A 14,180-nucleotide genomic window follows, 5' to 3' on the forward strand; every position below is an offset into this window, starting at 1 on the left:
ATGAGTGGAGATGGTGATGAGGGAGCAGGTTAGACAGAATTAGAGAGAATCCCCCGAAAACCTGCTGACCGCTTAGGTCTATACCATCCAACCCTGTGGCCACCAGCCCCTGCCTGTGGCTGTTGAGCTCTTGAGACGTGGCTGGTCCACAGCTAGATGTGTTACAACTATAGCGTATACACCAGGTTTTGAAGAACTGACTCCAAATTTTAAAAAGAATGTAAAAGGGGTGCCTGGATGGCTCAGTCAGTGGAGCATGTGACTCTTGATCTCAGGGTTGTGGGTATGAGCCCCACGTTGGGTGTAGAGATTTAGTTAAAAATAATTTTTAAATCCTTAATAAATAAATAGAGGGGCGCCTGGGTGGCTCAGTTGGTTAAGCATCCGACTTCGGCTCAGGTCATGATCTCGCGGTCCGTGAGTTCGAGCCCCGCGTCGGGCTCTGTGCTGACAGCTCGGAGCCTGGAGCCTGTTTCAGATTCTGTGTCTCCCTCTCTCTCTGACCCTCCCCCATTCATGCCCTGTCTCCCTCTGTCTCAAAAATAAATAAAAACGTTAAAAAATTTAAAAAAAAATAAATAGATAAATACATATAAAGAGAATGTAAAATATCTCACCACTAACTTTTACATTATTCTATGTTGAAATGATCATTTTTGTATACACTGGGCTAAATAAAATTGTTAAAATTAATTTTCCTTTTTTCGCCTACATGTTTTGAAGGTGGCTATTAGAAAATTCAAAACCACATGCAAAACTTCTGTTATATTTCTATCGGAAGCACGAAGGGTGAAGCGGGTATCTGAAATGATTCTGGGTCCCCGCCCAGGAGACAGCCCGTGATAATGGTGAGAATGGAACACAGCTCCAGCTTCCTGGATGCAGGTACTGTCCCAAGCACCTGAAATTCTATACTCTTTGATTCGTTCCAACAAGTGAACAAGGTACCGTTATTATCCCCATTTTATAGATGGCAAAACTAAGGCACGAAGAGCGGTGATTCAGACCCAGGCAGTCTGGGACTCCTAGTCACTGTGTATACTGCCCCCTTCTAGGAGGGCCATGAACTGAGCCTGGGAAGGGGAGAGCGGGCCTGCCGGGGGTGACAGAAGAGAGTCCCTTTGGGGATGTATTGAATGCAGATGTGCTTCTAGGTTATCCAATGAGGATATTTCACTGGAGGGACAGACCTAGAACTGGAGGCTAATCCATGGAGGCAGAGGCAGTGAAGTCATGGGACAGAGCGTGAGGAGCCCAGGAGAGAAGTGAGTCAGGACCGATCTCCACTCAGCCTGCCTTACACCCCCACTTCCACCCTCGGAGGCACCCCCGACATATATGGGATCACCGATTCATTGCTTCATTCAACAAATATTTATTGAGTGCCTATGACATGCCAGGCACTTAACTGTAAGATTTTTTTTTCTTTGCATTAGGGGAATCGTTTCAAAGAATACCCCTAACGAAAGGAACAAAATAAAGGGAGGAAGAAAGAGTTGTCTGTGTCCTACAAAACCATTGGAAAGGAATCCATCCTCATATCTGGTGAGTAAGGTAAACCAAGGCCCTGACATCAAGATGCTTAAACTCTGCTCAACGTTACCAGCAATGAACAAGAAAACAACAAGGCAGTCTACTTTTTTTAAGTTTATTTAATTATTGTGAGAGAGAGAGAGAACAAGCGCTCGGGAGCAGGGAAGGGGCAGAGAGAGAATCCCAAGCAGGCTCCACGCCATGAGCACAGAGCCCGATGCGAGCCTCCAACCCACGATCTGTGAGATCAGGACCTGAGCGGAAGCCAAGAGTTGGGACGCTTAACCGACTGAGCCACCCAGGCGCCCCCAGGAGATTGCACTTTTAAATATTAGGTGTAACGAGGGGTGGGGGACACTGCTTTAGATGGAGAGGTGGGTGTGGCCTCTAGGAGGAGGTGCTATTGAAGCAGAGGCTTTTTTTTCCCTAAAGTTTACTTATTTTTGAGAGAGAGGGAGACAGAGCGCAAGCAGAGGAGGGTCAGAGAGAGAGGGAGACACCAAATCCGAAGCAGGCTCCAGGTTCTGAGCTGTCAGCAGAGCCCAATGCGGGGCTGGAACTCACAAACCGTGACATCATGACCTGAGCTAAAGTTGGACGCTCAACGGACTGAGCCACCCAGGCGCCCCTGAAGACTTTAACGATGGGAAGGAGGAGCATGAGACGCTAGAATGTAACAAGTTCTAGGAGGATCAAAGAGGCTGGTGTGGCTGGAATAGAGTAAGGTGGGGGAGGGTCGGGTCCAGATCATTCCACACATACCAGGGGAAGCCAGAAGAGGGTCAAGAGTAGAGGCTGGAAACAGTGCGGGAGGTGGGGACAGCACTGTCATAGGATGGCAGAGGGAAGCTGGGGCTGTGGGCTCGGACTGAAGTGTGCCTCTCTGGGTCCCCAGGGCCAAGACAGGTGTTCCGTTCTGAGTAGGTGCCTGGGAACCCAGAGTCCTGACCCGCGTCCTGCCACTGTTGGCTACCTCCATGCCTTTCATACACTGACCCTTCGCTATTTACTTCCCCATCAGGGTCCAACATGGTTTAGGGGGAAAACGGAGCCCAATATTTTTTTAAATGTTGTGCCCGGAATGAAGGAATGTGAGGCGTAAGGGGTCTCAGATCTATTATCGGATCCCAGGTGGCCTGACGTACTTTCCTCTGTTTGCCACCCCTCTCTGCCGTGTTCTGAGCCTGGCAGGCTGCATCGCCTGGCTCCTTCAGTCCAGCCAGTGGGAGGAATCAGCAAGAGAGGAAGCCAGGGGGAGAGTGAGAGCGGGCATACATCTTTCCGGCTCCTTCCCGGCTTCAGTGTCCAAGTTTGTGACAATAACCTGTCCTTCCAGGGCTCCAGCTGCGACCAGAGGCCCCTTCCGTGCTCCAGCTCCCAGTAGGCCCCAACAGCATCTGTCACAACATGCTTCCCCATCCCATGTGTCTATAAGGGGTCCTTCATTGAAGCCTCTTCATTTGAACCATCCAGGATCCATTCTGCTTCCTGCCTTGACCCTGGTGCAGCCAGTTGGTAGAAGATAAAACTGGGACCCATAGAGCGCTGTGTAGCTCTTCAGGGTGGCCATGTACATTTGTGTATGCTGTAGACTGCACAACTGCAGGGGCCGCCATTCACTTCGCAATCCATGGGAATGATTTGCCCCAGATTTATGCAGCACACATTCTGCAGAGCTGAACCCGATGGCCCTAATTTGCCCAAGGTCAACCAGCTCCTGGCACTCGCAGCAGGGTCCTGATCTGTGTCCTATGGCTGTTAATACCCCTCAAGGTGGCTCTCCACTCTGCCATACCTCCTGTGAGATGAGCTACGTGAGGCTACAAATTCCATTCCACCTCTGGCATTCTGGGGACAGCTCACCCCCTGGCACTTCCGGATTTGCAGAGCCTCTCTGAAGAATAGGACAATGGTCGTCTTGCTTCCTGTTCTGCAAACTTCTTACTGTTGATGATGATGAGAATCTTTGAGTGGGTTCATTTTAAGGGTAGAATGACTAGTACGTTGGCCTGGAAAGAGTTGATTGGAAAAACCAGACCTCTCAAAAAGGACACCTGTCTAATACCCAAAAATGCTAATCATCCAAAGAGGAAAAAACTTGTCGTTGTCGTTGTTGTTGTCTCAAAAGTGCACCGGTGATAGGACAAACATGTCATGTGGGTTTAAAAAGATCCTCCAGGGCGCCTGGGTGGGTCAGCTGGTTGAGCGTCTGACTCTTGATTTCAACTCACGTCATGATCCCAGGGCCGTGACATTTTGGGCTCCGCACTGATCGTGGAGCCTACTTACGATTCTCTCACTCTCGGGGCACCTAGATGGCTCAGGCGGTTAAGGGTCAGACTTTGACTCAGGTCATGACCTCACGGCTCATGGGTTTGAGCCCTGCGTCGGGCTCTGTGCTGACAGAGCGGAGCCTGGAGCCTGCTTGGGATTCTGTGTCCCCCTTGCTCTCTGCTCCTCCCCTACTCTCTCCCTCTCTAAAATAAAAAAGAAAAGAAAAAAATAAAAGATCCTTCGGAACTCACTGAAACTGGAACCTCCAGACATTATGTGCCGGCAGGAAGTACAAAGCACCATCCACAAAGAATTCCTCCCTTGAAAAGAAATGGAGCCTCAGTCTCATCAAACCTTTACACGTAACCATGAATTTATAGTAAATACAGGAGACAGAGGAACAAGTTAAAACACCAGAAGGAAGCAATCGGCCAAGTCCAAACGCAGGGCATTCTATGGGCCAGTTGACCTGGCTTCTCCAAACCCCAATGGCATGAAGGGAAAAGAGAAGGCAGGCCATTACAGATTACAAGAGACACTGTGGGATCCTGGACTGGATCCTGGAACAGAGAAAGAACATTGGTGGGAAACTGATGAAATCCCAATAAACTGAAGGTTAGTTAATGGTAATGTATCGATGTTGGGGCTCTTGGGTGGCTCAGTTGGTTAAGCATCCAACTTCAGCTCAAGTCATGATCTCACGGTTCATGGGTTCGAGCTCTGCGTCAGGCTCCGTGCTGACGGCTCAGAGCCTAGAGCCTACTTCAGATTCTATCTCCCCCTCTCTCTGCCCCTCCCCGCTTGTGCTCTGTCTCTTTCTCTCTCTTGAAAATAAATAAAAAGCATTAAAAATTTTTTAAAAAATAGTAATGTATCGATGTTAATTTCCTTACTTTTGAAATGTATCATGGCTGTATAAGATATTAAATTAGGGAAAACTGAATGAAGGGTACAGGGGAACTGCATAGTGACTTTGTAACTTTTCTTTGAATCCGATGTTGCTCTAAAATAGAAGGGTGGTTTTATTTTGTTTTTTAAAGACAGAGACTTAAAAAAATATAGCCAAACACAATGAGTGGCCCTTGTTTGGACCTTGGTTTGAACAAACCCATTGTAAAAACATTTTTAAGCCCATCAGGGAAATTTGAATATGGGCTGGATAGTGGATGATATTAAGGAACCATTGTTCATTTTATTAGGTATGATAATGACATGGCAGTTATGTGGTTTTTTTTAAATCCCTGATCTGTTAAACATATGTATGTACCAGTGAGGTGACATGATGTCTGGCGTTTGCTTTAAAATACTCCAGAAGAAGAAAATGATGGTAGATAAAATGAGATTGAAAATGGCTGATAATTGTTGAAGCAGATTGTGGGTATATATTTTAAACTGTCCATATTAACAAGTTAAGAAGAGGAGAGGAGAGGAGGGAGGGAAAGAAAAAGCTGGAGGAGGAAGAAGGAGGAGGGAGAAAGAGGAAGGAGGAGGAGGAAAGAGGAGGAAGGAGGAGGAGGGAGGAGGAGGAGGGAGGAGGAGGAGGGAGGAAGAGGGAGGAGGAGGGAGGAGGAGGGAGGAGGAGGGAGGAGGAGGGAGGAGGAGGAGGGAAGAGGAGGAGGGAAGAGGAGGAGGGAAGAGGAGGAGGGAGGAGGAAGGAGGAGGAAGGAGGAGGAGGGAGGAGGAAGGAGGATGAGGGAGGAGGGAGGAGGAGGAGGGAGGAGGAGGGAGGAGGAGGAAGGAGGAGGAGGAAAGAGGAGGAGGAAAGAGGAGGGAGGAGGAGGAGGGAGGAGGAGGAGGGAGGAGGAGGAGGGAGGAGGAGGAGGGAGGAGGAAGGAGGAGGAGGAAGGAGGAGGAGGAGGGAAGAGGAGGAGGGAAGAGGAGGAGGGAAGAGGAGGAGGGAGGAGGAAGGAGGAGGAAGGAGGAGGAGGGAGGAGGAAGGAGGATGAGGGAGGAGGGAGGAGGAAGGAGGGGGAGGAGGAAGGAGGAGGAGGAAGGAGGAGGAGGAAGGAGGAGGAAGAGGGAGGAGGAAGAGGGAGGAGGAGGAAGGAGGAAGAGGAAGGAGGAGGGAGGAGGAGGGAGGAAGAGGAAGGAGGAGGGAGGAGGAGGGAGGAGGAGGGAGGAGGAGGGAGGAAGAGGAAGGAGGAAGGAGGAGGAGGAGGAAGGAGGAAGGAGGAGGAGGAAGGAGGAGGAGGAAGGAGGAGGAGGGAGGAGGAAGGAGGAGGAGGAAGGAGGAGGAGGGAGGAGGAGGAGGGAGGAGGAGGAGGGAGGAGGAGTGGAGAGGAGGAAGGAGGAGGAGGAGTGGAGAGGAGGAGGGAGGAGGAGGAGGGAGGAGGAGGAGGGAGGATGGAGGAGGAGGGAGGAGGAGGAGGTCTGTGTGCTTCCTTCCCCGTTAAAGGGTTTAGAAGCTTCCCTCTGAGATGGAATAGCCTGGTCCCCAGCTTGCTTTGTTTCCCTGATCAAGATTCACTGGCAAGCCCCCAAGTGACATAATGTTCACCTTCAGGATTGTCCCACCAAGGCAGGGGTTCAGAGTTGAGTCCTGGCATCACACAGCCTCTGTTCAAATCCTGGAGGGCCTCAAACAGGTTAATCTCTGTGCCTTGGCTCTATCTTCCATAAAGGAGAAATGAAGGTGTTAAGGGTACCTACCAATTAGATTTATTTATAAATACATATACTTGATAATATACATATGTATGTATTCGTACACATATATATATTTGAGAGACAGAGTGCGCCCTCATGCGCATGCACACAGGCAGGGAAGGGGCAGAGGGAGAGAGAGAATCTCAAGCAGCCTCCACGCTTACGCGGGGCTCAATCCCACGACCCTGGGATCATGACCTGAGCCGAAATCAAGACTGGACCCTCAACTGCCTTCGCCATCCAGGCGCCCAGTTGTTGATAATTTTAAATGAGTCAGTAGGTGTGAAATGCTTTAAATTGGGTATGGCACCAAGGACTCAACTCAACAGATGTTAGCTGATCTCACCAGCATTGATACAGACGGTGTTCTTCCCCCGGGCAGCCTCACCCTCCCATCCACCACAACTTGGTGGCCAAAGTGCTCCTGTCTGTTGCTCCTCAACTTCTCCTCGGCTGCGTGACATATCCCATATGGATGCTAAGAATCCCCTCCGGTGGCTTGGCCAGTTTTCACACTTCCCTAATTTCAAATTAAATTCTCTTGTTTTCATGGCCTTTGCCAGAAACAACGTGATGAATCCCCGTCATTGTTTTGAGAGCCTTCAGTTGAGTCAAAAAGGTCTCTCTCTTATTTATTTAATTTAAAAAAATTTTAATGTTTATTTACTTTTGAAAGAGAGAGAGAGAGAGACAGAGCACAAGCTGGGGAGGGGCAGAGAGAGAGGGAGACACAGAATCCGAAGCAGGCTCCAGGCTCCGAGCTGTCAGCACAGAGCCCGACGCGGGGCTCGAACCCCTGAACCGCGAGATCACGACCTGAGGCAAAGTCGGATGCTTAATCTACTGAGCCACCCCGGTGCCCCTAACCATGTGTGTCTGATGTTTTGACATCTAAGGCCTTGTTGACCCTGAAGAGACTGCCCCTGTCAGTGCTGGCTAATTCCCATAAACAGGAAACCATTAGTCGTGCCTTTCATACACAAGCCAACGAATCCAGAGCCCATATCCCAGCCACCCCCTTTACTGAAGACTCACACGCTGGACCACTCTACCCCCCCTCCACCCCAATCACCCCAAGGTTAAGTGCCAGACCACTAGGGACAGCCCCTACGCCCCCAAGCCTGCTGAAGTTATTCAGACTAGTGAGCCGAATCCCTTTTATCTTGCCATACTCATTCGTTCCTGCAGAAGCCACAATAAGGATTCTTGTCCACACTTCTTCATCACTCCCTCTGTTTCATACCTGGTGCTTATATCCTGGTGCTTCCCTATGGCCCACCCACCATGGGGGATAGATATGCACTATAACAAACCATCTTTGCTTTTTTTTTTTTTTTTTTTTTTAGATTTTGAGAGAGAGAGAGAGAAAATTTCAATCAGGCTCCACACTCAACATGGACCCTGACGTGGGGCTCGATCTCACGACCTTGGGATCATGACCGGAGCAGAAATCAAGAGTCAGATGCTCAAACCACTGAGCCACCCCGGTGCCCCACGAACCATCTTTTCAATGACAGTCCTCTCCTGATCTGTTGGAAGTATACATAAGTAATAATAAAGCCTACTTTATGCAGGTAGCATTTATTCAGAATCATCTTGGTTAAATTTCAGAGTAGAGCCTGGCCCAAGAAGAGAGAATGAACCCAATTTGAAACTGCGTTAGGAAAGTAAGTCTTTCCATGAGTGTATAACGTTTGCACAGGCCACAAGCAGACCTTCTAAAGGGCCCACGGGTGTGGAACACCTGGGTGACTCAGTCGGTTGAGCATCCGACTTTGGCTCAGCTCATGATCTCACTACTCGATCATCTCACTACTCGTGAGTCGGAGCCCCGCGTCAGGCTCTGGGCTGACAGCTCAGAGCCTGGGGCCTGCTTCGGATTCCGCGTCTCCCTCTCTCTCTGCCCCTCCTCTGTTTGCACTCGGTCTCTCAAAAATGAATAAATGTTGAAAAATTAAAAAAAAGTTTTTTTTTAATGTTTTCAGGGGTCCACCGGTGAGTCACTGTCATCCCCAGTCATCGTCCCCTACAGTGTCACATGCCTCCATGATCTGATTTGCTCTTGAACGTAAACACAGTGTGGAAGGGGTAGAAAGGAAGGCCTCGTTAAGTGGTAAATGCCATTGGCATTTGCAGCTGCTGTATGCACATCCAGCAGCCTTCATTTTAAGAAACTATAACATACTGTACAGAATTCGGAGCAAACTAAGTCGAAAAAGCAGGAAAGGAGCTAAATTTAGCAGGAGTGAAATAGCTATCTATAAAGAAGTTAGGGCGGGAATACACGGTGTGTTAGAGGCATCCATGCATCTGTGATAGCGTAAACATCTCAGTGATCCTTCCTTACCAAAAAAAAAAAAGAAAAAAAAGGAAAACCACAAAGTTTTAGTGCTCCAAAGGTACACTCGGCATACTGGGCAAACCCCTGTGATCAGGGGCATGAAGAGGGCCAGTCCAAAGCATCAGAAAAGTGTCACAAAGACCTGAGAGTCTACACTGGTGGTAGCCACTGAAAGTCACCCGCCTACTGTGTGCCAAGAATTACACTGATTGTTTGTACGTCTCATCTCGTTCCATCCTGTTAACAACCGTACAGGATTGGTGTGCGCCCCATTTCAGTGAGGGGGAGACTAAGGCTCTGTGTTAGTCACCTATCGCTACCCATAACAGATTCCCCCCAAACTTAGCAACTTACAGAGACAGTGAACGATTGCTCTCCCATACAGCTTCTATGGGTCAGGAACGTGGGCAAAGCTGGGCGGTTCTGGCTCAGGATCTCTCCTGAGATGGTAGTCAAGATGTTGGCCCCGGGGCTGCACATCTGAAGGCTTGACTAGGCTTGGTGGACCCGCTTCCAAGATGGCTCACTCACATGGCTGTCAGCGGATGCCAGTGTGTAGGCAGGAGGCAGTTCTTCCCCGCATGGGGCTCTACAGGACCGTCCATGTCCTCAAGACATGGCAGTGGGTTCACCCCAGAGTGATTGACCAAAGAGGGTCGAAGGCAGCAGCTACAATGTCTTTGTATGACCCAGCCTCAGAAGTCACACATCCCTCCATAAGTGGTTACACAGGTCAGCCCTATTCAGGGCAAGAGGGGACCACACAAGAGCTTATGTACCAGGAGGTGAGGAGCACAGGCGCCATTTTGGATACGGGCTTCCACCGGACCCAAGAGTATAAGTGATTTTCTTTTCCTTTCTTCTTCTTTTTTTTACATGTGTATTTATTTTTGAGAGGGAGACACAGAGACAGTGGGAGACGGGCAGAGAGAGGGAGACCCAAATCCGAAGCAGGTTCCAGACTCTGAGCTGTCAGCACAGAGCTGGACGCAGGGCTCGAACTCATGAACTGCGAGATCACGACCTGAGCCGAGGTCCGACGCTTAACCGACAGAGCCACCCAGGCACCCTCTCTATACGTGATTTTCTTAAGATCGCTGAGCTAATTTCAAATTCTACCTTACTCCAGAATCAGCACTTTCTCTACCACACGACCACCTCTCCAAAGCCTGCGTGCAGCACGTCACCGAATGAAGACAGAGGATCCTGGGTAAAGCCACATCCCTGTTTCGTTGTTTTTGCCAAAAGTTTTATCTTCGATTCACTGGGGGGGAAAAAAATTTTTTTATGTTAGAGCATAGCTCAGGCTTTCTAATGGGAATCGATGAAAAATAAGTTTTACCTTATTGATTCTGCCCTAAACCAAACTTGCTGAACTTCATCCCTGGCTAGAGCTTTAAAATAACCATAATAATAAGAGAGGCCTACAATAACAGAGAACAGAAAATTTCCAGGTTACACACCGTGGTAATCCTCTCTCTGATCCGTGATCGCTCCTATCTCTGAGAGTTGAACTCAGTACGTCCAGGTCTCTGTGTTGCATGAGCGGGTGATTGAAGGGCATTTTTATTCCCTTGAATAACAGGAAATCTACCGCTCATTCTCCAGTAATAAAAACTGCATGTGTAAGAATTGTGACCAGGGAAGGTCAACTCAAATTAAAGATTTTATGACTAGTGGCTATATTAAATCTTTTCAACAATTTATAGAAAGGATTTGAAATATGTCAAACGTGTTTCTTTACGTTTTTTCAAGGGAGAGATTTTATTGCATCAAGTCACAGAGTCGGGAGAGAAATTACTCTTAGATCATCCAGTCCTGGCCCTGCTAGTGGCATATTGCTCCCTTCAGAACCGAAGGCTGGGTATTAAGCCATCTGAGGTCAACCTCTTCTAATTAAAAGGAAAGTCATAAAGCAAAGTATTTCAATAATCCACAGTAATAATAATCCCAAATTTATACAGTGCGTATATCCAAGAAACGTAAAGCAGTCACATTTTTTATTTCTCTCACCTGGAAACAAAAACGAAAGCCCCAAGGCAAGTGTAAGGGAACATTCATTAACTTAAATATTTATAGAGTAAGGGCGCCTGGGTGGCTCCGTTGGTTGAGCATCTGACTCTTGATTTTGGCTGGGGTCGTGATCTCACGGCCATGGGATCGAGCCCCATGTTGGGCTCCATGCTGGGCACAGAACCTGCTTAAGATTCTCTCTCTCTCTCTCTCTCTCTCCCCCCCCCCCCGCCCCTTTCTCCTGCATACACTCTCTCTCTCAGAAAAATAAGTTAACATAACGTAACGTAACGTAACATAACAAACATAACATAACATAATGAGATTATAGATGAGAAAGCACTTGACAAGGCGAGAAGCACTATAAAGGTTTGGTCTCCCTGTCTAGACTAGGAACTGCCTGTGGACAGGGACTAGGCAGATTGATTTCTAGAAGGCAAGTATCTGGCACCAATCTTTCAAAGCCCCAGCCAGAGATCTAAGTATATGTTTCATGCTCAAAAAAGCAGGGGTCGGGGCACCCGGGTAGCTTAGTCAGTTGAACATCCAACTTCAGACCGGGTTGCAGTCTTGCAGTTCATGAATTCGAGCCCCGCATCAGGCTCTGTGCTGAGGCTGCCGAGGTGCCCCCCCCCTACCAATTTTTCCAGGTGTGAAAGGAACAATGCTTTTTGAGGTTCCTTGGACTTTTGAAACTTTTAATTTTTAAAATAAATACAAAAGAATGTGTATACTATTTGATGGTTACGAAGTGATGCTAATAAAATTACCACCTGGGTGGCGCCTGGGTGACTCACTCCGTTAAGCGTCTGGCTTTGGTTCAGGTCTTGATCTCATGGTTTGTGAGTTCGAGTCCAGCATCGGGCTCTCTGCTGTCAGCACGGAGCCCGCTTCACATCCTCTGTCTCCCGCTCTCTCTGCCCCTCCCCTGTTTGCACTCTCTCTCAAAATAAATAAATAAACTTCAAAAAAAAAAAAAAAAAGAAACACCTGGGAACATGTAACAATGTCACAAAGTAAAGAGCTCCTAGAAAGAAAGATTTCAAAAGGACACAGAAACCAGCCTGAGGGGCCTCCCAATGGCCAAATCAAGGACTATTTAAGCATCAAATAAACAATGATGGTGATAGATTATAACCAAGTGAATAAAATAGGAAATCAGGAACCAGGAGTCTGTGAGTGTGTGCATGTGTGTGTGCGTGCGTGTGTGCGACATAGAGATATAGATGCAGGGATTTGCACCGATACATACAGATGTAGATAGATAATCACATGACCCAGCAATTCCACACCTAGGTATTTACCCAAGAGAAATGAAAATATGTCCACACAAAGCTTTATTTCTAGCAGTTGTGTTTATCATAGCCCCAAAGCTATAGACAGCCCAACCCGCGTGACCATCAACAGGTGGACAGATAAATGGTCGTATATTCACATGTGGACTATGACTCAGCAATAAAAAAGGAATAAAATACTGATACACACAACATGTCTAAATACCAACAATATTACCGAGTGAAGGAAGCCAGACACAAAAGAGTAAATATTGTGTGATTCTATTTATATGAAATTCTACCACAGGCAACACTAATACCTAGTGACAGAAAGTACAACAGAGGTGTCCCGGGGCCGGGGGCGGGAGGCAGTTGACCACAAAGGAACGTGAGGGAACTTCGTGGGGGATGGGAATACTCTGTGTCTTAGGTCTACACGTTTTTCAAAATTAGAAGATACTTAAAATAGGTACACTTTAATATATGTTTTGTTTAAATTTACACTTAAATTTAGTAATCAACTAAATAATACTGTTTTGTTTTGTTTTGTTTTTTAAAGGACTCTAGAAGGGAGTGCCTGGCTGGCTCAGACCTTAGAGCATGCAACTCTTGATCTCAGGGTTGTGAGTTCAAGCCCCACATTGGTGTGGAGGCTATTTAAAAAAAAAAAAGGACAGATTTTAAGGTAAAGTATTTGTTGTTCCTTAGTCCTTCCTTAATTGCAGGCGTGATGCCTGGAGGCACAGCAGCTACCTTGTGACTATGAGGTAAATTAAACTTACAGACACCAGAGAAAAAAGGGGGAAAGAAGGTGGTGCCTGAGGCCATTTTTGAGCTGCCAAGCCCCCCCTAGACTGTCAACCTCCAGACCTTCTTGTCACTGTAAGAGTTTTGTTATTTCAAATTAATTCCCAACCAAAATACGAAGTCCCTCCATCCAAATTCTTTCCACTCTGCCTTCATTTTTTAGCAATTGAGAATGCATCCCTCCTCCTCCTCCTTCAGAACGCCAAAGCAAGAATTCAAGCACGTAATCTGTACATTTTGAAAATGGCAGATACACAAAGTTAATTATGGCCAGAGGCATCCTGGGGCATTCAAAGGGGCCAAAAGGAGTTGGACAACAGGCCGAGAAACAGCACAGAAGTCTTAAGAGACAGGAGAAGAGGGAGGGAAGATGCCACAAGAGACGCGGATGGGAATGAGACTGGATGGGCAGGCGGAAACCGATTGATGCGAGGCTTTCAAGCAAGGCTTGTCCAGTGTCACAGGCTAAGAAGCCCTGCACCTGGCATTTTAGGCAGCATCACTGATCAGTGGACATTAACATTTCAAGAAGCCATGTCACATTGGAGTTAACAACTATTTTTTGATATGCTATGTTTTCACTTCTCTTAGCTTGTAAACTATACACTCTTTCATAATCCTTTTAATAGTTACCCTGTATATGAAAGCATGCATTCTTGACTTAACCAAAGTCTAAAGTTAGCTGGGATCCTTACTCTTTTCCTAAATATTGCAAGGCATTTAGAACACTTCAACCCCGGGGCTCCTGGGTGAGTTCAAGACCTGCATTGGGCTCCTCCCCCTGCTTGAGATTCTCTCTGCCCTCCCCTGCTCTCTTGCTCTCCCTCAATATAAATAATATATATCATGTATACACTTATACATGATATAACACATTTGTTTATATAGCATATAAATCTGAATATGAAATATAATATGTATTTTTAGACCCAATAAGACATTTTTTTCCAATAAGACATTATTATTTTTATATTATACAGTCAGTATTTATTTATTTATTTACTTATTGTAAATGACAGGACTTTTTTTTTTAAATGTTTTATTTCTTTTTTGAGAGAGAGAGGGCAGAGGATCCAAAGCAGGCTCCGTGCTGATGGACTGAGCCCCGATGTGGGGCTTGAACCCATGAACTGTGAGATCACAACCAGAGCCAAGGTCGGACGCTCAACTGACTGAGCCACCCAGGCACCCCAATATAGTCAGTAAAGTTTATCTAGCTATTTACCATTCTCCCTGATGTTTGTTTATGTCCAAACTTCTACCTGGGTCATCTTCTTCCTGCCTAAAAGACA

At 47.1% G+C, this 14,180-nt stretch overlaps 1 protein-coding gene and 1 long non-coding RNA gene across 2 annotated transcripts in view; one reads left to right on the plus strand and one right to left on the minus strand.

The window, feature by feature from the left end:
* Positions 1–14,180, minus strand: part of COL26A1 (collagen type XXVI alpha 1 chain) — a 200,385-nt gene that overhangs the window by 177,872 nt on the left and 8,333 nt on the right. The window lies entirely within an intron of this gene.
* LOC128313574 (uncharacterized) lies at positions 729–2,569 on the plus strand. The gene is made up of 3 exons (XR_008294472.1): positions 729–885; positions 1,155–1,265; positions 1,437–2,569. It is a non-coding gene; the product is annotated as an uncharacterized LOC128313574 (long non-coding RNA).

Source organism: Acinonyx jubatus, chromosome E3, assembly GCF_027475565.1.
Source record: "Acinonyx jubatus isolate Ajub_Pintada_27869175 chromosome E3, VMU_Ajub_asm_v1.0, whole genome shotgun sequence".
Lineage (NCBI taxonomy): Eukaryota > Metazoa > Chordata > Mammalia > Carnivora > Felidae > Acinonyx > Acinonyx jubatus.